Here is a 24,363-nt window from a genome sequence, read left to right as displayed (position 1 = left end):
ATTAGCCTCTTGCCTACTGTGTGACCTTGGGAAAGTCAGTTCACTTCTCTGGGCCTCAGTTGCTCCTCTGTAAAATGAGGATTGAGACTGTGAGCCCCACGTAGGACAGCGGCTGTATCCAGACTGTTTTGTTTGGATCCCCCCAGCGCATAGTAGAGTGCCTGGCATATAGTAAGTACTTAACAAATACCACAATTATTATTATTATTTTACGGATGAGGGAGCTGAGGCCTGGAGAAGTGAAGTGATTTTGCCCCAGGTCCCCCAGCCGGTAAAACCGACCCCCAAAAGTTGAACTGCGCAGGAGGGCGGGGAGGGGCGTGTCAGTCACGATGGTGCAGAATTTGGGGTCCAAGCGCTTCGCTCCCTAAAGCCTCCTTCCCCCTTCCCCATCCCAGCGATGCCCTGCTGGGCCTTTGATGGGATCAAATGCTTAGCTATTTGGAAGAACGCTATTTGGAGTACAGGGTAAACAGAGAAGAAGGAAAACCATGTTTTTTTTGTTTGTTCTCTTCCTTCCAAGGGTACTTCCTGGAATAAGTCACGCAAAAACTCCAAACATGTAGTGTTTAGCATGGCTGAGTGGGTGCCTTAAAAACCTATCCTGAAAAAATATAAAAGCATTCTGGCCAACAGAAGGACTACATACTGGAGTTTTACTCCATCTGCTTGGGGCTTAGTTTGACCCAAAGCGAGGGGAGAGAGGCCGGCGCCAGCCCTATTAATCTCATAACAGGGGAGCAGTGTGGTTTAGTAGAGAGAGCCCGGGCTTGGGAGTCAGAGATCGTGGGTTCTAATTCTGGCTCTACCACGTATCAGCTGTGTGACTTTGGGCAAGTCACTTCACTTCTATGTGCTTCAGTTCCCTCATCTGTAAAATGAGGATTAAGACTGTGAGCCCCACATGGGACAGCCTGATTACTTTGTATCTACCCCAGCGCTTAGAACAATGTTCGGCACATAGTAAGCGCTTAACAAATACCATCATGATTATTAAGCGAGTATTGTGTGCCAAAAACTATGCTAAATGCTAGACGTAGAGACAAGGTAATCGTCTCGGACAGTCTCTGTTCTTCGGGGGGCTTGGTTTATGAGGAAGGGAATTGAAGTGGTTTATCCCTATTTTACAGATGAGAAAACTGAGGCACAGAGATATTACTGACTCTGCTCAGAAGCATTGATTTATTTGCCTATCCATCTTTCCATTCTTTTTTATCTCAAAATTAAGTGATGTGTGCCTGTGACTGTGAGCTCCTTGAGGTAAAAGGTAGTATCTTTTACCTCTATTGTACTCTCCCAAGTGCTCAGGACAGTACTCGGCAAATTCTAGATGCCCCGTACGTTGTTTTCCTACAATAAGTGGCCAGTACAGTTCTCAGCTCGCTGTAGGTGCTCAACACTTATGATTAATGGAGGAAATGAAAGCAAGTTCCTCCAAATCTGTAGTGTACAAATTTCCTTTAAGGGAGCCTTTTGAGGAAAGGTTTAAAGTCTGGGGAGTTGAGCTGTTTTGGATTAAAACCTTTCTCGGGATTTGAGGCTGAACATATTATGCGTATGTCCCACATTTCTAATTAACAAGGTTTCCAGTCAGTCCCTCCCGGTTGTGTTTTCTTTTTTGGGGTTTATTTTAAAGTGGGGAATCAGAGGTTTTCTCACCCCAGCTAAGTTTTCGTGTTTACTTGCAGGGAGAGCAGCAGAGGGCTGCAAAACCCCTTTTCATAGTGTTTTAAGGAAAATTGATCTAGGGATAAGGGAGCAAAAGTGAAATCTGCACCAGGCAGTGCATCTCTCATGACGGTTCAACAAGGAAAGAAAAAGAGAGAGGGCGAGCTGGAGAGAGGGAGAGAGACAGATATTGATGGAGACAGAGAGAGACCGCATTTGTTGCCGAATTGTGCTTTCCAAGCACTTAATACAGTTCTCTGCAAACAGTAAGCACTCAATAAATGCGACTGCACAAATGAGAGAGATGAGCATGAGAGAGAGAGAGAAAGAGAAGCATGAACCTGGGAGTCTGAGAACATGGGTTCGAACCCCGGCTCTACCATATGTCTAGGGTGTGACCTTGGGCAAGTTACTTCACTTGTCTGGGCCTCAGTTACCTCATCTGTAAATTAGGGATAAGAGTGTGAGCTGCGTGTGGGACAGGGTCTGTGTCCAACCTGATTAATTTGTAACTACCCCATCACTTAGAACAGTGCTTGGCACATAGTAAGCACTTAACTAGTACCATAATTATTATTAGAGAGTGAGTTCATTCCTTCGTTTTTATTGAGCCCTTACTGTGTGCACAGCACTGTACTAAGCACTTGGAAAGTACAACTCAGAAAGAGATAGAGACAATCCCTACCCAGCAAGTGGCTCACAGTCTAGAAGATCCACGGTCTAGAAGAGTTGGGGGGAGAGGCGGGAAGAGAGAGAGAGTAGTGGCTGGGATTTTCAGCCACACACAAATGGGACAGGGACTGTGTCCAGCCTGTATCTACCCTGGTACTTAGCACAGTGCTTGGCACACGATAAGCACTTAGCCCCATTATTATCATTATTGGAGTCTGTGAGTCGGGAGGGCGATATCAAAGGGAAAAGGAAGATGTTTGTCTTCGATGGAAGGGATGTGGCCAGCTCTTAGCTGGCTCGTTCCCCGCTGGTCACCTTCCCGTTTTGGGGGTGGGGACGGGGGACATGGGCTGAATCATACCAGCGTTGATTAGGAATGGAAATCTGGGATGGCGCAGGGCCCCCTGGCCTGGGAACCTGAAAGAGGCCTGGGAAAGGGGAGAAGAGTTCACTGGGATCCCTGGGGCTGGAGTGGAATCCAGCCAGCTTCTCAGACTGGGACAACTCCAGGGGGGTCAGGGTCAGCTGAGAGTGGGCTCAGTGGAACTAAACCCCCAACCCTGGCTCTAACTTTGACTTGTCTTGGTTCCCCCAGTTTTCCATCGACTATGGGTCCTTCCCCTTGGACATTCCTGGTCTTGGGGTGTCTGCTGTCAGGTAAGGCCCATGACCCACTCCAGCCTTAGGCAGGGGAGAGGGGAGGAGGTGATCCAGAGACCAAAGACAGTCGAAGGGGGAAGGGTGGGAGGTTGAATTCATGAAGTGCCTTTGGATCACGTCCCTTCAGAGCCAGGAGTTGCGGGGAGGCAGAATCCTCCCCCTTTCTAGATGTTTCAGTGTGCAGACCCAAGGGGTCTGCAGCTAGGGGGGTGGAATCCTGGGGCAACCCACCTCAGGAAAGTGATGATAGTGGCAAGGGGGCAGGGAAGGTTCTTCTCCCAATATGGTCCTGCCCTCGCATCCCGGAACCTGTCCCTCTCCCCCACCGCACAGTACTACCAGGGAAGGGAGAAAAAACAGACTGTTTTGGCCCCCAGCTCCTAAGGTCGCAGGGTCCCCATTGACACTCTACTGAGTGTGGGTCAGGGGAGAGGACAGAATTCTGTCTCAGCTGCCCCAGGGGAATGAAAGATTCCACTCCCCCTCATTCCTTCTGCCAGGCATGGCACCCCCCTACAGGGCCAAACGTCTTGTTGACTTCCCCCCCCCCCTCGGCCACTGGTACCCAGATTCCCAGGGGGAGTGAGTGTCGGCGAGCTCTAGTGGCTCAAAGGAATTTCCATGGTTTCCTTCTGTCAGGAGAGGGGCCCGGCTCTGGAGGTGAGGGTGGGGTCTCTGAGGCTGAGCTTGCTCTTGGAGGGGGTCTCAGGGTCGGATTACCCAAGCCCAGCTCCTGGTCACAGCTACCTGGGCTGAACCCAGAGATTCCTGGCTCCCCACAGCCTATATGAGGTGCCCCAACCCAGATTCTGGAAAGCAAAGGGTGTGAACTGTAGGATCGGTTGAAGGGGAGATCCTGAGCACAGTAGCTGTTGTTCAGAAAGGTCTGGGGGATCCCCCAAAGAGGGAACCCCCAAGTTGAAGGTTGGGGCTCCCCCTGGTGGGTTCCTCATGGAGGGTCCAGTCAGACTGGACCAGCTCTGCCCACCCACCCGCTCCCGACCGTCTCCCACCAGCTTCCCCTCCGTCAGGGCTGCGACGCGGCTCCTTCCAGCCCCCATTACGCACCACCATCACGCCGAATGAGGAGGAGCTGGTGATGCCGCTGCATGTGTCCCTTTCCCTGAATTACACAAGAAACAGCGAGGTCATCTGGCAGTTCCCCACACTGGAAGACGAGAGCCCTGGCGTGTCCGTCCGCAGTGAGAACGACAGCGGCTCCTTTGTGGCCGTGCTGGAGGTGGCCAATGTCTCGGCCGTACACACTGACCTCTAGACCTGCTACTACAACCACACGCAGGCCCAGGAGGCTGAGGTCAAAGGCCAGGATATCTACATCTACATGCCCAGTGGGTGCAGGGCCCCCCCATGGTCAGGTGGTCTGGGTGTGGGGCGACCATGGATTCCATACAGGGGTGCTGGAAGGGGAGATCCGTGGTTGGGGTTGGACCGGCCCCCTTACGGAAATGGCGGGGTACCGTTTGGCCACGTTGAGTGCAGTCAGAAGGACCTGGGTTCTAATTCCGACTCTTCCACATGTCTGCTGGGTGACCTTGGGCAAGTTACTTCACTTCTCTGGACCTCAATTCCCTCATCTGTAAAATGGGGATTAAGAGTGTTGGTATTTGTTAAGCGCTTACTATGTGCAGAGCACTGTTCTAAGTGCTGGGGTAGATACAGGGTAATCAGGTTGTCCCATGTGGGGCTCACAGTTAATACTCATTTTACAGATGAGGTAACTGAGACACAGAGAAGTTAAGTGACTTGCCCACAGTCATACAGCTGACAAGTGTTAGAGCCAGGATTCGAACCCATGATCTCTGACTCCCAAGCCTGGGCTCTTTCCACTGAGCCACACTGCTTCTCTAAGAGTGTGAGCCCCATATGGGACTGGGACTGTGTCCAACCTAATTAACTTGTATCTCACCAGTGCTTAGAACAGTGCTTGACACTGTAAGTGTTCAGCAAGTTTCATAATTATTATTATTATCCAGTGGAGATGGGGAACTACAGGGGATCTGAGCCCACTGGTAGCAGGGCACTGGGAGGAACCCTGTTCTGGTTGTCCTCTGGACACAGCTCACAGCAGGAGCTCAGTCCAGTACTCTGCCCATAACAGGTGCCTAGCCCAGCCCTCTGCCCACGGCAGGCAATTAGTCCAGAGCCCTGCCCTTAGGAGGCATCTTGCCCAGTGCTCTGCCCACAGCAGGCATTCAGTCCGGTGCTCTGCCCACAGCAAGCTCCCAGCCTAGCACTCTGTCCTCAGCAATTGTCCAAGCTAGCATGCTCCCCACAGCAGGTACTCAGTCCAGCACTCTGCACACAACATGCTCAGTCTAGTGCTCTGGTGTCCAGTCCAGCACCCCTTCCCCAGCTAGTACTCATCACTTGCTGGTAATGACAATTGCTTCCTCTGCGTGCCCTCTGCCCCTCCCTCCTCCCTCTCGACAGCCCAGCCAAACCAACCCCTCACGTCAAGCAGCATGACCTAATGGATAGAGCACAGGCCTGGACGACAGAAGGATCTGTGTTCTCATCCTGGCTCTGCCACTTGTCTGCTGTGTGGCATTGGGCAAGTTACTTCTCTGTGCCTCAGTTACCTCATCTGTAAAAGGGGGATCAGGACTGTGAATCCCATGTGGGACAGGTTCTGTGTCCAACCTGATTAGCCTGGATCGATCCCAGCTCTTACAACAGTGCTAGACACGCAGTAAACGCTTAACAACTGTTAATCATCATCATCATCATCATCATCATCATCATCATCATCGTCCCCCCTCAGTCATGGTTGACCACTTCATCGTCTTGGAGAAAGCTGGTTCCACCGTGATCCCCTGTCGCCCCACCTACCCGCAGACGCAGGAGACCCTGCATGCCAGCCTCGGCAAGGCGGTCTTTGCCTCCTACGACAGCCGCTAAGGCTTCCTGGGTCACTTTGCCATGGGGTCCTACATGTGCGAGATGACCTGTGGCAGGAAGTTCCAGACCCGCAAGTTCAACATCTACACCTTGCAAGATATCTGCTGCCCTTGGGCCGTCCGCGCCGTCCCTTGGGGAAGGGTCCCTGAGCGCCTGAGGCCCAACAAACTCGGTCCCTTTCCTGGAGGGCTGAGTGCATGTGCCTGGAAGGCCACCACCTCCTCCGAGGGGAGGACAGTTTCCTGAGACCACCTGCTCACGGGAGGATTTCAGGGAGGCAGTGTGGCCTAGGGCACCCGGGAGGCCAGGACTTCTGACTTTAGTTCGGGCTCTGTTCTGTATTGCTGGATGACCTGGAATGTAATTCACTTAGTCTCTCTGAGCCTCATTTTCCTTATCTGTATGAGTCCCAGGGGGGTTGGGTCTGCACCAGAAGCAGAGTGGGCCTGTGAGTCAGCAGGACCTGGATTCTAATCTTGGCTCTGTCACTTGTCTGCTGTGTGACCTTAGGCAAGTTACTTCACTTCTCTGTGCCTCAGTTCCCTCAACTTTAAAAATGGAGATTAAGACTGTGAGCCCTATGTGGAACAGGGACTGTGTCCAACCCAGTTAGCTTGTGTCTACCCCATCGCTTAGGCCAGTGCCTGGCACATAGTAAGCACTTAACAAATCCCACAATTATTTGGGGACATCCTGCTTCGGCCTTGAGGTTAGTCCTTGACAGCCAGTTGGCCAGGTCCGGCCTCCACAGGGCCCTGGCCTAGGCGCTGTGCAGAGTTGGGGAAGGTGATTCCCTGGCCCACACCTGTCCTTCCTTGCTTGCCGGTAGTCACCCCAGAGATCGTCGTGGAGATGGAGGCCCCAAAGTGTACAAGACGGGTGAAACTATTGTGATCACCTATACCGTCCTGGACAACGAGGTGGTCGATTTCCAGTGGAACTATCCGGGGAAGGTGGTACATCCCACTTGCAGCACGCTGACCGGGGAGGGCGTGGTGGGGATGGGGCTCAGAGCAGGAGTCAGTCAATCATACTTTTTGAGCGCTTACTGTGTTCAGAGCACTGTACTGAGTGCTTGGGAGAGAACAGTACAGTAAGAGAAACAATATCTGGTCACAACGAGCTTAGAGTTTAGAGGGGGAGATAGACATTAATAGAAATAAAGAAATTACAGATAGGACGGTAAGTGTTATGGGGCTAGGAATGGGGATGAATAAAGAGAGCAAGTTAGGGTGACGCAGAAGGAGTCTTTCGTTCATTCAGTCATATTTATTGAGCACTTACTGGGTGCTGAGCACTGGAGGCACAACCTTAGGCCCAATGGACAGGGAGACGGAGTGGTGGAGACATCCCCTCCATCAATTGATTAAGCACCTACTGGGGGTGGAGCACTGCTTTGCAAGTCTACTCAGTGCTTTGTGGGTGTAAATCACCATCTTAGGGGCCTACTCTGTGCTAGGCATTGTATAAAGCAGTAGGGAAAGTACGATGGAGGAAAAAAAACATGGTCCCTGCCCTCATGAATTGTGAGCCCTTTCAGGAATAAGAACTGGATCTAGTTCCCATCTCTGTACTCTTTCCCAGTGCCTAGTACAGGGCTTTGCACACAGTAACTGCTTAATGAATACCAATACCACTACTTCTTCCAGTCTCATTGGGGTAGACAGGCAGAAAGAAGCAGAGTGAAGTGAAGAAGTGAATTACTAAGTGATTGAGCCACAGGGAATGCACGCTGGGAGGAACAAAAATGCTCTGATGCTATGGTGGATGTTGTTGTGAGGTTCGGACATGAGGAGATGCCTCTTGAGGAGGAGGAAGAGGAGGAGGTGGATGAAGGGGAGGAGGTGAAGGTCTACATGCAGAGTCGGGTGGCTGTTAGGTGGGAGGGAGCTGCAGACCAAAGTGGGGCCGTGGAGAGGGATGAGAGGGGAGAGATGAGACCAACCAGTGCTGGGGAGGAGCACGCAGCATGAGTTGGGGAGCCAAGGTGACGGTCACTGTCTGGGAAACGGCCTCTCCTCCCCTGTGGGTCTGGGGGAGGCGACCTCGCAGGCCCTTGTGGGGAGGAAAGAGTTCTTCCCCTCTCCTCCCCTGCATCTCAGCCACTGCCCACACCCTTGCTTCCTTGCCTAGTCTCTCCCCCTTATCTCCTCCTCCTGATCCTTTGCCCCCACTCTCCTATTCCATCTTGCCAGCCTCTTCCTCCCTCCCTTCTGCCCTGATGTATTTCCTCCTCCTCTCTGTTCATCCCCTTCTTTCTCCTTATTTTCACCTATTTGGCAGCTGTCGGTCCACCCCTGGGCCCCAGTTCCAGGACAAAGGGTGGAGAGAAATGATGGTGCAGCAGATCCAGAAAAGCTTCCCCCACCCATCAGGACTCCCGGACCTCTCCCGGGTGTCCCCTCCTCCTGCAGGGTGGCTTGAGCCCCGCCTCCTCTCTCCGGCACAGAGGGACAAGGGCATTATCAAGGTGGACGAGTTTAAGGTCCCACCCATCAAGCTGGTGTTCACCCTGATGGTGCCCGAGGCCACGGCCAAGGACAGCGGTGATTCTGAGTGTGCTGCCCACCATGTCACCGAAGAGGCGAAGCAGATAAAGAAGGTCACCCTCACGTCCACGGTAGAGTGAGAACCCTAAGTCCCCACGGTGGGGTGGGGCCTGTGGCCAACTGGCCTCTCCGCAGCACCAACCTGTTCATCGGACCCCCTTCTGTCCCCAGAGAAAGGCTTCGTCCAGCTCCAGCCTGGCTTCATCCCAGTGGAGGCCGTGAACCTGCACGAGGTTCGGCATTTTGGTGTGGAGCTTGAGACCTACCTCCAGTCCAGGGTGTCCTGGCTGAAGAACAACGTGATGCTCATTGAGAACCTGACCGAGATCACCATCAGCCTGGAGAAGACCTAGGAGATCAGGTGACAGAGCCTTTCCCCTGCTGAGTCTACCCTAGTGCTCTCCCGCACCCCCTTTATTGAGTCCATGTCCCCAGCTGGATGCCTGAGGGCAGAATGCTGTATAGGGCCCCTACTGTATATGAAGTGCTGTGCTGGACTCCTACTCTTTGCTGAACACCTACTATGTGCAGAGTGCTGTCCCTTTTTTTTAAGGTATTTGTTAAGCACTTTCTATTTGCCAGGCACTGTACTAAGCACTGGGGTAGATACAAGCTAATCAGATTGTACACAGTCCCTGTCCCACATAGGGCTCACAGTCTTAGTCCCCATTTTACAGGTGAAGTAACTGAGGCCTAGAGAAGTGAAGTGACTTGCCCAAGGTCATACAACAGATAACTGGGGAAGCCTGGATTAGAATCTAGGTTCTTCTGACTCCCAGACCCATGTTCTATCCACTAGGCCATGCTGCTTCTTGCTGCTGTATTGGGTGCCTATTATGTGCAGAGCATTGTACTGAGCATGAACTGTGTGCAGAATGCTGTATTGGGCATTTATGGCAAGCAGGGCACTATACTGCGTACTTGGGACGGTCCCATAGGATTAGAAGACAGTCTCTGCTCTCAGGGAGCTTCCAGGCTGTGGCATGAAGAGCGCTGCACTAAGCGCTTGGGCGAGTCCAACAGAGTTAGGAGACTCGATCCCTGTTCTAAAGGAGCTTTTGGTCTAGTGGCCCATAACTTCCTCATAGAGGGAGGGGACACCTGTTGCGGAGTGACCACAGTGACCCAGGCGGGGATCTCAGTAGGTTCTGGGCCCGTATTATGAGTGTTGGGCTTCAGCCCGGCCCGGGTTCAGGTGAAATTACGAGGGTCCTGGCCCGAGGATAGGGAGCGGCCAGGCCCAGGCCCCCTGGGATTCCAAGGCTGGAGGTTGATTGCTGTCTACTTGTTTTGTTTTGTTATCTGTCTCCCCCTTCTAGACTGTGAGCCTGTTGTTGGGTAGGGATTGTCTCTGTTGCCGAATTGTACTTTCCAAGCGCTTAGATTAGTGCTGTACAAACAGTAAGCACTCAGTAAATACGATTGAATGAACGAATTATTGGGGAGACTTGGCTCCAGCCCCCCGACACCGCGCCAACCCCCTAGCTTGGCCTGTTGCTTCCTCTGGAGGCTGGCCACATGGGGATCCCAGTCTCCTGGGTCCCCCTTAAGACTGCTGGAGCAACCCCAGTCAGAACTGCTCAAGAGTCATCTGGATTGCTCTGGCCCTGGTGTGGAGTATTTTATTCTCACTTAATTGTACTTATTGATTGCTTGCTATGTGCAGAGCACTGTACTAAGTGCTTTGGAGAGTACAGTACAATAAACAGAGACATTCCAGGCCCACAATAAGATTGGAGTCAGAACACGGAAGGTCCCTTCCACCTGAAATGTCCATTTGTTGGGCGACGGAGCCACCTGGACTACTGGCCCCATCTGGGCTATGCCAGGCAAAGAGATGCCCTCCAGCTCTATCGCCTCCCCTGTCTTCCCTTTCCCTGCCCACCCTGGGACAGGCATGGGCACCTGGGCCCTGGTCCATGCTGGTGGGCATGGTCCGCATTGGGCACCCAGTGGGGCAACCAGCATGCAGTCCCTCCCGTGGAGCTGGAACCCTGTGGGAGACTTCCAGGCCAGTGCTCTTTCTACTGGGCTATACTGCTTCCCTACTGTTGAAGTGAAGTAGCAAAGATGAAGTCTTTCACCTTTTGCAGAATAATTTAGCTAGGAACTTTCTACGTATGGGTTTTCTGTAGTGCCTAATGAGTGTATTCGCGTGGGTCCTCTTTGATGTCACCAGGTATCAGAGCATGCTGAAGCTAATCCAAGCAAAGGAGGGAGACAGTGGGCACTACACAATTGTAGTGCAAAACAAGGATGATATAATGAACTACATTTTTGAGCTGCTTGTTCAAGGTAAGATTTAGGGACAACGCTTCCAGTCTCGGGGTGAGAGCAGGGCAGCTGCTCCCCATCCAGTCAGTCAACTGATCGATCAGCAAGATTCCCCGAGCACCAGCTGTGTGCACAACACTGTACTAGGTGCTTGGGAGAGTACAATAGCAGCCAGATACATGTTCCCTTCCCTAAGGGTGCTCATGAACTAATGTGGGTGGGTGGCTGGCAAAAATTATTTACAGGGATCATATCTACTAAGTCTTTTAGGTCGTACTCTCTCCCAAATGCTTATACAGTGCTCTGCACACTGTAAGCGTTCAGTATTCACCACTGGGTAATTTATGAATTGACCACACATGGTAACTGCTCAGTAAATATGCTGATTGATTGATTGAAATAGATTTGGGTGAAATAGCTGAACAACTAATTAAATATAGAGATAAAGGTATAAGGATTAAATTGATTGCCTGCATAAGTGCTGAGTAAAGGAATAAAATGAAGTGTTGAAGGTTGATGTGATTGGAATTGTAGGAATTAGTCTAGCCTGTAAGGTCCTTATGAGCAGGGATCAAGCCTACCAACTCTATTATACTGCCTTCTCCTAAACGCTTAGGACAAGTAAGTGTTCAATAAATACCATTGATTAATTGAATCAATTAGGGAAGGTTTCCTGGGGAGACAGGTTTTTAGAAAAGGCCCTGAAGACTCACCTTAGTCATGGGCTGGTGAGCTTTTTGTGAGGCTGGTGCTCACCGACAAGCTCAAAATAGAGCTCACCGACTCCCCATTCCCCACTATCAGAAATGGTGATTTCCAAGAGGATAGAGAGTAACTCTTGGGGGTGCTTCAGCTCCATGCCGGCTGGCCACCGGCTCCCAGAGGAGTTTCCAGGCTCCCCGAGAGCCCCGTTCCCATGGCACTGCCAGTCTCCGCTCTTTTTGCCTCTCACTGCAGTTCAAGTCCATTTCCTCTTGTTCTGTCCTCGGTGGGGGGAGAACAGCTGGTCATGTAGGATAGGGGGTGGCGCTGGTATAAATGGGGCCTCTTCCCCCAGTACAGGATCCTTCACATAGTGGGTCCTGGCACAGCACCCTGCTCAGAGTAGGCATCCAGCATGGCACTCTGCTCTCCTGCATTGCCCCAGGCACAGTGCTGAAAGCTGTTCCTTCCCCCACTCCTCCTGCTCCAACTCTCCCTCAAGTGCCGGCCTCCATCTTGGATCTGGTGGACGAGCACCACGGCTCGGCAAGGGTCCAGACCGTCCGCTGTGTCGCCAAAGGGATGCCACTGCCCGACATCGACTAGATGGTTTGCAGGGACATTAAAAAGTATGCAGAGCAGCCTGTGCTGCCTGACCACTTCCTTCCTAGCCCCGGTCTGAGGGTCTGCACCGGTGGCCTGAGCCCCATGGCTCCATGGGGAGGGGCGTGTGTTTTGAGGGGCCGAAGCACCTTGGGACTGCTGAACGTTTCAGTAAAGTCGGAGCCAGGTGGGGCTTAGTCAGGAGCTGGGATCCACTGGGGACTCAGCACAGCTTCTGGCCTGTTTTATTCTCTGGGATGACCAGCAGAGGGTGTGGTGACCAGCAGGGGTATCAGGGTGGAAAATGCTGTCAAACTCCTGCCTCCCTCCTGCTTCAGCCTCGACCTCCCCACTCTCCCCAGATGCAAGAATGAGACCTTGTGGACCCCCCTGGCCGCCAATGCATCTGACATCACCATGGAGGCCCACACGGGCAAACGGGGACATGATGGAGAGTCAGGTGACCTTCTGGCAGGTGGAGGAGATGCTGGCAGTGCACTGCTTGGCCAAGAATCAACTCGGGGCCATGACGTGGGAGCTGAAGCTGGTGGCCCCCGGTGAGTTGGTAGACGAGGGGGGCACAGGTTGAGGGGGATGACGACAGGTGGAGCCAGTCCTCCTTTCTTCCTCCTCCTCCCTCCAAGGACCTCCACCCAAATGAGGAACACCATTTAGCTCGGCCTTGCAGAGAGCCAAGGGCCAGTCGGCCCTGGTTGGGAACAGAGTCGACGATGCTGACATCTGGAGCGGGGGCTTTTGTGTCAGGAGGGGTGGTTGGGGCAGCGGCGTTGCGGGACGGGAGGGACGGGTCTCCATCTGGGGCCGCGCTGACCTTCGGGTCTCTCCGCCCCCAGCCCCGCACTCTGAGCTGACTGTGGCTGTTGCCGTCCTGGTGACCCTGCTGATTGTGATGGTCTGCCTCATCGTGCCAGTCATCATCTGGAAACGGGTCAGGGCCCTCCACCTCCCCCCTGCAAGGGCCAACTGGGATCTCTCCCTGGCCCAGCCTCCCCGGGTCCTGACCCCTCCTTTCACCTTGCAGAAGCCACGCTATGAGACCCAATGGCTGGTCATCGAGTCCATCAGGCCGGCCACCCACGAGTCTGTCTACAAAACCAAATGCAGATCCCCTGCGACTCGCACTGGGAGTTTCCGAGGGACAGGCTGGTGCTCAGTACGCTCCCCTGGACCCTCCCTGCCGGCCGGTGGCCTCCAAGCCCCAGGGACTCCTTATCCACATGAGCGACCTTGGGGGCAAAACCAACAGGCAAGCGATAGCAAGGACTAACAGTGACTTTGTGGCCCGTGTAACCGAGAACTCTGTGCTAAGCGCTGGGTAGACTCAAGACCATCAGATCAGAAATAGACCCTGCTCCACCCGAGGCTCATAGTCTACAAGGGAGGGAGAGCGGGGATCTGTATGCACATACCCACTCACCCCTGCACCCGTACAGCCACAGTTGCTCATATATGCACATGTATGTGTACCATCCCTGCACATTCACGTCCACACACACATAACACAGGTGCCCGCCGGCCAAGTCACAGCCTTCCAGGAGGGCCCCAGAAAGGCAGGCGGGCAGGAAGCAGTGGGAGGGAGGCAGGGATGGCTCGCTCCTGCTCTGACCAGCCTTGTCACCCACAGGCCAAATCCTTGGGTCCGGAGTATTTGGGGAGGTGGTGGAAGGCACTGCATACGGACTGAGCCGCTCCCAGCCCATGATGAAGGTGGCTGTGAAAATGTTAAAACGTGGGTGCCTTTGGGGGCTTCCATAGTGCATGGGAGGACCGGGAGGGCTCTCCCTCTGAAACACCCCAGGAGTCGCCACCCTTCCCTCACAGTCCCCCCATCCTGCCGGAGTGAATCCCCTGGGATTGACTTGCTCTTTTGGGGTGCAATGGGGTGGGTGGTGCTGCTGGTTACCCCAGCTTCTCACCTCCCCTCCCCAACCTTTCTTGCTGGCCATGGCCTGGTAATGGTATTGATAAAGGGTATACTACATGCCGAGTGCTATGCTGAGCGCTGGGGTAGATTTAAGATTATCAGATCTGACACAGTCCCTGTCCTGCTTGGGGCTCATGGCTAAACAGGGAGAGCAGGAATCTCATCCCCATTTAACGGATGGGGAGGTTGAGGCCCAGAGAGGTTAAGTGACTTGCTCAAGGTCATCCAGCAGGCCTCAATCCCCTCCTTACACGACACACCCTTGCCCACTCTCCTGGACTGAATTTCTGCCCTTCTGGACCCTCAGCTTTCCACTGGCCGGCTCTCCTGTAGCTGGCTGGCCTCTCCTTCCCAACCACCATTCCCTCTACCATGCCATTACTTGCCCCTGCCCCTCATTCTCCTCAGCTAAAATACCCTCCCCATCCCATCAAAGCCCTTCTCCTGAGCCCCCCTCCTCCAGAAAGCCTGCCCGGATTAACCACGCCTCTGCTGCACACACTCATCATACCACCTTGCGGCTCTTCCTCCTCCGTAGGGCCCAGATCTGTCTCTAAGGTACCAGGGAGAGTTCAACAGTAGAATAGCCCCCTCCACTAGGTGGAGCTCCTTGAGAGCAGGGCACCCAGCAGCATGGCGCAGTGGAAAGAGCACGGGCTTTGGAGTCAGGGCTCATGAGGTCGAATCCCATCTCTGCCACTTGTCAGCTGTGTGACTGTGGACAAGTCACTTAACTTCTCTGTGCCTCAGTTCCCTCATCTGTAAAATGGGGATTAAGACTGTGAGCCCCACGTGGGACAACCTGATTCCCCTGTGTTTACTCCAGAGCGCTTAGAACAGTGCTCTGCACATAGTAAGCGCTTAACAAAAAAATTATTACATTTCTCCTGCAATGTCCTCAGCCCCTAATAGTGAGCGCAGTCCAAACCGGGCCCCCGGCACCCACCACAGCTGCTCTACCACTCACATTGACCATCATAACAAGGGGAACGATAGTCAACTCTCAGGGACTGCTTCTCCACCATGCGGATTATCCAGGCCCCCACCTTCCCCTTCCTGTTCTCTTTCCAGTGCCCTTTGCCCCTTGCCAGCCCCTCTCTGAGACCGGGAAGGGGAAATGAGAAGGGTGAAAGAAATATCCCATTGCCGTTTATTGGTGGTCTGGGGTGGGGAAGATAAGGAAAACTGTTGGAGAAAGGTTCTCTCCTCCTGCGTCTTGGAGATCTCGAGCATCTCTGTCAACGTGGTCTCCCCTCTTTGTAGCTGTGGGGGCTTGCCTTTCACCCATCACCCCACTCTAAGACTGGCAACCTTCAGCCATTGCTCTGGGCATTAGGGGAAGTAGCTGAATTCAGGCCATAGAGTCGAGTGGATGGAGAGGCCTTTGTGTGCCATAAAGGAGTGGGGCAGTGCTTGGAATTACTGTGTACTGACTATATGTACAGCCCTGTGCTAAGCACTTGGGAAAGTACTGTATAACAGAGTTGGGGGGTACAATCCCTGCTAACAGGCATTTACAATCTACAGGAGGAGGAAGACATCAGGGAAGTTTTTTTGCAACATCCTGAGGGCCGGGAAATTGGGTGGTGGGGGAACCTTGGGGGTCTTCAGCCGTGCCGTGGACACTTGAGCTCCTAGAGGCCGGACTGCCCAGACTGACTGACACACGGTTTTTGACCCCGACAGCTGCGGCTCACATCAGCAAGAAGCAGGCCCTCGTGTCAGAGCTGAAGATCATGATGCATCTGGGCCCCCATCTGAACATTGTGAACCTCCTGGGGACTTGCACCAAATCAGGTGGGTGTGAGTGTCAGGGAAGGGCATGTTTTGAGTCGAGGGATGACTGGGGTGGAGGGCTGTGGCTCTGTGGGCACAATCCTCCCCCGAGCCACCCTGCTCACTTCCCATTACCCCGGCCTCAGGACCCATCTACCTCATCACCGAGTACTGTGTCTTCGGCAACCTGGTCAGCTACCTGCAAAAGAAGCGTGTTAACTTCCTGACTCACCCCCCAGAGAAGATGAAGAAAGAGGTGAACATCTTCAGAATGAGCCCTGCCAACAAGAGCTTCACGAGGTGAGCTAGGGCAGGGCATGCTGGGTATTGCCCTGAAACCAAAGGGGGCGGGGCTGTGTACTGGTTGCCGTCCTGAATGCCCACCCTCATGACCAGGAATGGAGAAGGGAGAATCAGGGGTGTTGGATTGTCCATGCTGGGTCACTGGGGGAGAGTCAGGGATGTTGGATGGTCAGTGCTGGGTCACTGTGGGAGAGTCAGGGATGTTGGACAGTCCATCCCTAATGGTGAGAGTGGGTGTCCAGGAGAACAACCAGCATGTTGTTCTTGGGCACCTGGTGCCCTTTCAGAGTCAAAGTCCTGGGCTACGCGGACCATGGGGGTAGGCCAGCAGGTGTTGCTCAAGACCTGGTGGTCTCTGAGCCTGTTTCTCTAAATGGGGGCTTTTCCAGGGCTGGGGAGGAATCAGGAACTAGTGGCAGGAAATCTCTTTGCCAGAGTGGGAGGGAGGGGCCAGAAGTGGCCATGGTCTGTAGAATCTCCGAGCAATGAGAAGTCATCAAGACCAACCCCCTGCCCCCTCCATAAACACCTGTTTTCTGGACGAATGTTTCCCTCAGAGGAGCTGGGCCCCCCAGCTAACACTTCACCTTGGCTGGCGCAGTTGCATCATCTTCTCACTTGAAAACAATGGGGACTACGTGGACTTGAACAGGTGGACACCTCGCAGTGCGTATCCGTGTTGGAGAGGAAAGAGTCGTCCAAGTCCTTGAACATCCAGCGATCCCTGTGCAACCGGTCAGCCTCCTACAAGAAGGCGGTATCGGGTGAATGACGGGGTCCCCTTGATCCCTGTGACTGTTGGGTGGAGAATTGGGCTGGGGGCAGGGGGTACCACATCCAGGTGAAGGGCTGAGGGCATTACTGGTGGAGGCTGGCTGGATTAGGCAGAAAATGCCAGGCCATTTTGGGACTGCGGCATGTGGGTGGGGATCGTTTACTCTGCCACCTTGGGAATCAAGTCCTCTGCATGGACATGGGAATCAGAGGATCTGGGTTCTAATCCCGTCTGTGTAATTTTTCTCCTGTGTTACCTTGGGCAAGTCACTTCACTTCTGGGTTTCAATTCCCTCATCCGTAAAATAGAGATTAAGACATGTGAGATAGGGACTGTGACCATCCTGATTACCTTGTGTCTACCTTGGTGCTTAGATCAGTGCTTGGCACATAGTAAACACTTAAGTATCATAATTGTTATTGTGAGGAGCAGCATGGCCTAGTGGATAGAGCACGGGCTGGGAGCCAGAAGGTCATGGGTTCTAATCCCAACTCTTCCACTTGTCTGCTGTGTGATCTTGGGCAAGTCACTTCACTTCTCTGTGTCTCAGTTACCTCATCTGTAAAATGGGGATTGAAACTGTGACAGGGACTGTGTCCAACCCAATCTGCTTGTGTCTACCGCAGTGTTTAGTGTTAGTGCCTGGAACATAGTAAGCACTTAACAAATACCATTATAATAATAATAATAATGATAATCTCTCCCCTAGGTGAGGCAGGAGGAGGAGGAAAGAAGTGGCAGGAGACTGGGGGTCAGACTGAGGCAAGGAGTAGAGTGCTGGCAGCTGTGAGCCGGTTGTGGCCTTTTTCTCCTGGGGCTGGGAAAGGCAGACTTGAGGACAAGGGGATTCTCCAGTCAGGGTGGGGCCCGATGCCCAATATTAGGTCTGGAGACCCTTTCTGGAGGCTTCTCTGGGGGAGCCAGTCCGGTCCTCCAGGATGGCAGTGCTCTGACTTAGGGGGCCATACCCAGATTCCTGACATCCTCTCTGCCCTCCCCTCACCTGGTACCACTGACAGACCCTGAGAAGCCAGAGAAGCCTTTCCGGGGGCTTCTCTGGGGGAGCCAGTCCGGCCCTCCAGGATGGCAGTGCTCTGACTTCGGGGGACATACCCAGATTCCTGACATCCTCTCTGCCCTCCCCTCACCTGGTAGCACTGACAGACCCTAACGTCGGATGACGATTCATATGGCCTTGGCCTGCTGGACCTGCTGAGTTTTTCCTACCAGGTGTCCTGCAGGATGGAGTTCTTGGCTTCGAAAAATGTGCGTGTCTCTGGGGGGTGCAGTGGGATGCGCAGTGCGGGGAGGTGGGGAGGTGGCTCGGGGGTCCCTGTCCAGAGCCCGTGTTTCTGATGGAAATGGTCACTTCTGGAGTGGGCAATGGGCCCCTCCTCCACCAAAGTCTGGATGCCTCCTCTTCTTGTCTAGAGATCTCCAGTCTCATTTAGATCTCTTGCCCACCATGTATCCAGACATCCCCTTCCAGCATTTCTATACTTCTGCCCCTACCCTGGTGAGCTGGGCAGAGGGAAGAGCCCCTGGTCCATCATAAGCGTCTGGCCTCAGAGGACAGGGAAGACTGTGGCTTCTGCAATGATCGTGCCCCTCTCCCGTTCCCCAAAGTGTGCCCACCGGGACCTGGCCACACAGAACGTCCTGCTGGCCCAAGGGAAGATCGTGAAGATCTGCGACTTCGGGCTGGTGAGGGACCTCATGCTCATCTCCAACTACGTGTCCAAGAGCAGCATACGTATAAACTCAGGCCGGGCCTGTGCAGTCCAGGGGTGGGCAGAAGCATAGATTTTGGAGGCCAGGGGAAGGCTGCCTAGCTCCTGGAGCTCCAAGATGCTTGAGGGGAGGGGAGGGGCGGACTGAGGGTGGAGATTTGTCCAGTCAGTCGGTCAGTCAGTTGTATTGATTGAGTGCTTACTGTATGCAGAGCACTGTACTCAGTGCTTGGGAGAGTACAGTATAACAGACACATTCCCTGCCCACAAGGATCTAGAGGGGGAGACAGCCTCGGGCGGGGAGATAGACATCAATATAAATAAAATTACAGTTGTGGACATAAGTACAGTGGGGCTGGGAGGGGGAATTGGTCTCTGGGAGAGGCTGGCAAGGGGTTTAATTGTAACCATGAAAGCAGTAGAGTGGAAGGATGTTCTCATCTCAGTCATCAACGTTAACAGGATTTGCTGGATCGCTAGTAAATCAATGCATGGCATTTATTGAGGGCTTACTATTTGCAGAGCGCTGTACTAAGCACATGGGAGAGTACAGTGCAACAGAACCTGATTATCCTGGATCTACCTCAGTATGGTACTTAGTGTGACATCCCAGCTCTGCCACTTGTCTGCTGTGTGACCTTGGGCGAGTCACTTTACATCTCTATGCCTCAGTTACCTTATCTCTAAAATGGGGATCAAGACCGAGAGCCCCATGTGGGACTGGGATTATGTCCAATCTGATAGCTCGTATGTACACCGGTGCTTAGAACAGTACCTAGCACATAGTAAGCCCTTACCAAATATCACAATTATTATTATTACTTGGGTCAGAGAAAGAGCTTAGCAAGTACCATAATTATTACTAGTCCTGTTATTGTTATCCTTGGGGGAGGGTGGCGCAGGGTTGGGGAGGATGGTTTGAGTCCTCTCTGTGTGCTGCCTTCATGCTGCAGATGTTTCTGCCCGTGAAGTGGATGGCTCCGGAGAACATCTCTGACAACCTGTACAGTACGCTGAGTGATATCTGGTCTTACTGGATCCTGCTGTGGGAGATCTTCTGTCTTGGTACATCCCCGTCAACCCCTTGCCCTGCCCCGGCAGTCCTCCTTTGGAATGCCGGAAGCAACTGTTTGCCGGCTGCCCTTGTGGACACCCACCCGCATGCTGTGGATGGGCACACACCTCTCTCTCTTCATCTCTGCCTTTCCCCACGTGACCTAGTACAGAACCCTGATTCTCCCCCTCCACCCCTAATTGTCCCATCAGTAACCAGCTTGGACCCCCTGACACTTCCCTGACTGCTCGACTCTCCCTCCAGTAACCTAGCACAGACCCCTGTCTCCTCACCCAGTCAACCCACCACGGACCCATGACTCTCCCCTTTCCACCCCTGACTCTCCCTCCAGTGCCCCAGCACGGATCCTGTATGAACTCCTTGTCCATGACTCTGTCCAATTTCCTCTGAACCTGTTGGTGTTTTAGACTGAGCAGCTTCTTGGGGAAGGGAATCCTGTACTCACCCCCCTTTTCTTGTGTTTCCCTTTGGCCTTGCCAGCTTCTCATTCTTGTGAAACTTCCTTGCTCTGATGCCAAGATGTTTGGGGACCACAAATTTCCCGTCTGCCCTGCTCAACCCACCACGGCTGTGGAACTGGCAGTCCAGTCTCCCGAGTCCTGGCTAAGTCACCTAGGGCCAGGCCCTCTGTGGCCTGAATGGCACCCCATTGTTCACGTGAACGGTACTGCTCTGTCGACAGGGGGCACACCCTACCCGGGCATGATCATCGACTGTACCTTCTACAACAAGATCAAGGGCAGCTATAGAATGGCCAAGCCGGACCACGCCACCGACGAGGTTAAGTCATTGTTTCTAATTCTGGCTCCGCCACTTGTCGGCTGTGTGACCTTGGGCAAGTCACTTCACGTCTCTCTACCTCAGTTCCCTCATCTGTAAAATGGGGATTGAGACCTTGAGCCCCACGTGGGACAGGGACTATGTCCAACCCAATTTGCTTGTATCCACCCCAGAGCTTAGTACAATTCCTGGCATGCAGTAAGTGTTTAACAAATGGCCCCATTATTATTACTATTATTACTAAGTCTTCCTTTTTGGGCCCCTGCGCCCCTCCTCCCCCCATCCCCTTCCCCTCCTTCTCCAGGTATGAGATCATGGTCAAGTGCTGGAACAACGAACCCGAGGAGAGACCATTCTTCAAACATCTGAGCGAGATCTTGGGCAGCCTGCTGCCCAGCCACTACAAGAAGGTTCGCCCACCGTGGGCTGGCGCTGCAGCGGTGGAGGGGCTGGGCTGCAGAGTTCCAGAGGGATCCAGGCTGCTGGGAGTCCCGGGCTCATTGGATGACCTTAGACAAATCCCTTCATTCAATAGTATTTATAGTATTTATTTCAATAGTATTTATTGAGCGCTTACTATGTGCAGAGCACTGTACTAAGCGCTTGGGATGAACAAGTCGGCAACAGATAGAGACAGTCCCTGCCGTTTGACGGGCTTACAGTCTAATCGGGGGAGACGGACAGACGAGAACAATGGCACTAAACAGCGTCAAGGGGAAGAACATCTCGTAAAAACAATGGGAACTAAATAGAATCAAGGCGATGTACAATTCATTAACAAAATAAATAGGGTAACGAAAATATATACAGTTGAGCGGACGAGTACGGTGCTGTGGGGATGGGAAGGGAGAGGTGGAGGAGCAGAGGGAAAAGGGGAAAATGAGGCTTTAGCTGCGGAGAGGTAAAGGGGGGATGGCAGAGGGAGTAGAGGGGGAAGAGGAGCTCAGTCTGGGAACGCCTCTTGGAGGAGGTGATTTTTAAGTAAGGTTTTGAAGAGGGAAAGAGAATCAGTTTGGCGGAGGTGAGGAGGGAGGGCGTTCCAGGACCGCAGGGAGGATGGCCTCAGTTTCCTCCTCCACAAAGCGGGGCTTAAGATCCCTGCTATCCCTCCCTCTAAGACTCAGAGCCCCATGGGGGATGGGGACCATGACCAGCCTGGCACTTAGCACAGGCTCGGCACCCAGTGCATACTCAGTAAACCCCACTGTTGCTAGCACCAATACTCTGAAGCCCTATGTAGCCTGGCCTTCAGCCCATAGTAACCAGGGCCTGCCATTTATCCCCAGAGCTACAAGAAAGTCCACCAGGACTTCCTGAAGAGTGACCACCTGGCCATGACCCGGATGAGAGTTGAGAGTGACCAGCCATACGTGGATGTCGCCTTCAGGAGAGAGGAGAAGCTCGAAGGGGAGAGCGGCTTGGACGAGCAGAGTCTCAGCACCGACAGTGACTACATCATCCCCCTCACGGACCTCGAACTCAGCCTGAAGGAAGAGCTCAGCAAGAGGTACCCCCTGCCCGGCCATCCTCTCCCCGCCCCCCGGCGCCATGGTCCTCACTATCCTCTCGCCCAATGTCTGGTGCCTGCTGATCTGTCATCCCCCAAACCTCACCCAGACCGGGCAGACACAGTCAAGCCTACATTTTGGAGGTTTGGGAGGTTTTGCTCAAATGTAAGCTCCTTGCTGGGAGTGTGTCTACCAATTCCCTGTTATATTGTACTCTCCCAAGCACTTAGTACAGTGCTCTGCATTCAGTAAGCGTTCAATATTGATTGACCGACTGACTGGGAGTTCCTTGCCCTCATGCCGCGTTGTCTGGGGACCACAAATTTCCCATCCGCTCTGCCCACCCTTCCACGACTGTGGAATTCCTGAGCTCTGGCTAAATCACCTCAGGGCGGGCCCTCTGCTTGGTACAGCGCTCTGCACATGGTAGGTACTCAAAAACAAAGTACTACTGATTAATTGACCCCTATAACTGGGAAGAGCAGGGAGGTGTTCTTGTAATTGCCAGCGTCCCCTCTTTCTCTCCTAGGCTCTGTACTAGAAGCCTGCTGTATGCAAAGCACTGTCCCAGGACCATATTGGGTGCAGAGTAGTGTACTGGGTACCTGCTGTGTGGAGATCAGTCCATCAATCATATTTACTGTGTGCAGAGCACTGTACTAAGCACTTGAGAAAGTATGATTGGTCATTCAATCGTATTTATTGAGCACATACTGTGTGCAGAGCACTGTACTAAGCACTTGGAATGTACAAGTCAGCAAAAGATAGAGGCAATCCCTGCCCGACAGCGGGCTCACAGCTTAAAAGGGGGAGACAGACAGCAAAGGAGACAGACAGCAAAACAAAACAAGTAGGCAGGCATCAATACCATCAAAATAGATAGTGTCATAGATATATACACATCATTAATAACATAGAGTAATAAATAATATATACAAATATACACAAGTGCTGTGGGTGGGAAAAGGGGTAGAACAGAGGGAAGGAGGAGTAGGGGCAATGGGGAGGGGAGGAGGGGCAGTGCAAACTGAGGAGGGCTCAGTTTGGGAAGGAATCCCGGAGAAAGTGAGCTCTCAAACATGACATAACAGACACACTCCCTGCCCCCAACGAGCTTACAGTCTAGTGGGGTATGCAGACATTAGTATTAATAAATTATAGATGTGTACATACGTGTTGCAGGGCTCAGGCAGGGTGCAAATCCAAGGGCAAGGGTGATGCAGAGAGAGCGTGAGTAGAGTACTGGGTGCCTGCTGTGTGCAGAGTACTGTATTGGGCACCTAGTGTAGGCAGAGCACTACAGAAGGTGCTTGGGAGTCAGACAGAAATGAGATGCAGGTCCCACCCTTGAAAAACCCAGTCTAATGAAGGGGACAAATCAACATAAAGTGATGCATAGACACCTAGGCAGAAGGGTACAAAAGGGAAGGAAGAGGTAAATCCAAGAGATCGCTCACAAGAACGAATCAATCAATAGAGGCCATTCTGCTTCTTCCCGGCCCTAGTAAAAGGTTGGCAAAGAAAGCAGGGAGGAGGGGGAAGGAGAAAGTTGTCTATGTTTCAGTCCCCGAGCCCCTGGGCTAGGAGCCGTTGCTTCCCATCGTGCCGCTGCCAGAGGTATGTGACCCTGGCACTGTCCACCAAGGTCAGGTGCCTCCCCCTAAGGGGCCAACCGTGGAGGTTACCCTGGGCACCGGTCCCCAGGGGCCCGCAGGGCAGTATGGCTCAGTGTGGGAGGATGGGAGCGGTCCCCACCCCTCTCACCCGCCCAGGGGCAGCTTTGCAGGCTCCAGTCCTCTGGGCCGAGTTGGGAGGTGGCGGGCAGAGCGTGTCAAGTTGGAAGCTCGGTCTTTCCGATGCCCCTGGAGCCATAGAGCTATTCTGGGAGTTGGGGTCCCCTGGAGGGGATGCCTCTGCCTCCAATGGTGGGACCTCTCTACTTCCTCCATTTCAGCACCTCTGTCCACTCCCCAGGTCCCAGATATCTGAGGAGATCGCCATCGACATGGGCTCCAGCAGCTCGACCTTAGTCAAGAAAGAGGACAAGACCCTCGAGGACATCAATCTGGTGGACGATGACATTAACATTGATCCATCAGACCCAGCGAAGGACAGGTTCTTGTAATCTCCCCCACCCCCATGGTCCCAGTACACATACACGTCCACCCTGCCCCTCCCTGCCTAGCCAAAAGCCACTTCATTGCAGTGCAGAAGCTGCCGAGGAGTCTCCGGCCTGTGCCAAAAGAGGTAGGTGGTCCTGATGGACCCCCAGGGCCCCAGAATTGGGCAAGCTAGGCCCAAGTGAACCTTTCTGGTGTGCGCTTCTCAGCGGGGGGAAAGGGAGAGTGTCTCAGCAGTATCTGTGGCTGCCCAGAAATGGCCCACCCTTGGCCCATGGCCTCCCTGTCCCTTCTCTACAGACAC

General features: G+C 53.3%; 1 pseudogene; it reads left to right on the top strand.

Annotated features, from left to right (window-relative positions):
* Positions 1-2,948: 2,948 nt before the first annotated feature.
* Positions 2,949-24,064, top strand: LOC100079201 (annotated as a pseudogene).
* Positions 24,065-24,363: the final 299 nt, after the last annotated feature.

This window comes from Ornithorhynchus anatinus, chromosome 8 (assembly GCF_004115215.2).
Source record: "Ornithorhynchus anatinus isolate Pmale09 chromosome 8, mOrnAna1.pri.v4, whole genome shotgun sequence".
Lineage (NCBI taxonomy): Eukaryota > Metazoa > Chordata > Mammalia > Monotremata > Ornithorhynchidae > Ornithorhynchus > Ornithorhynchus anatinus.
This window is presented reverse-complemented; position numbering and strand designations above follow the sequence as displayed.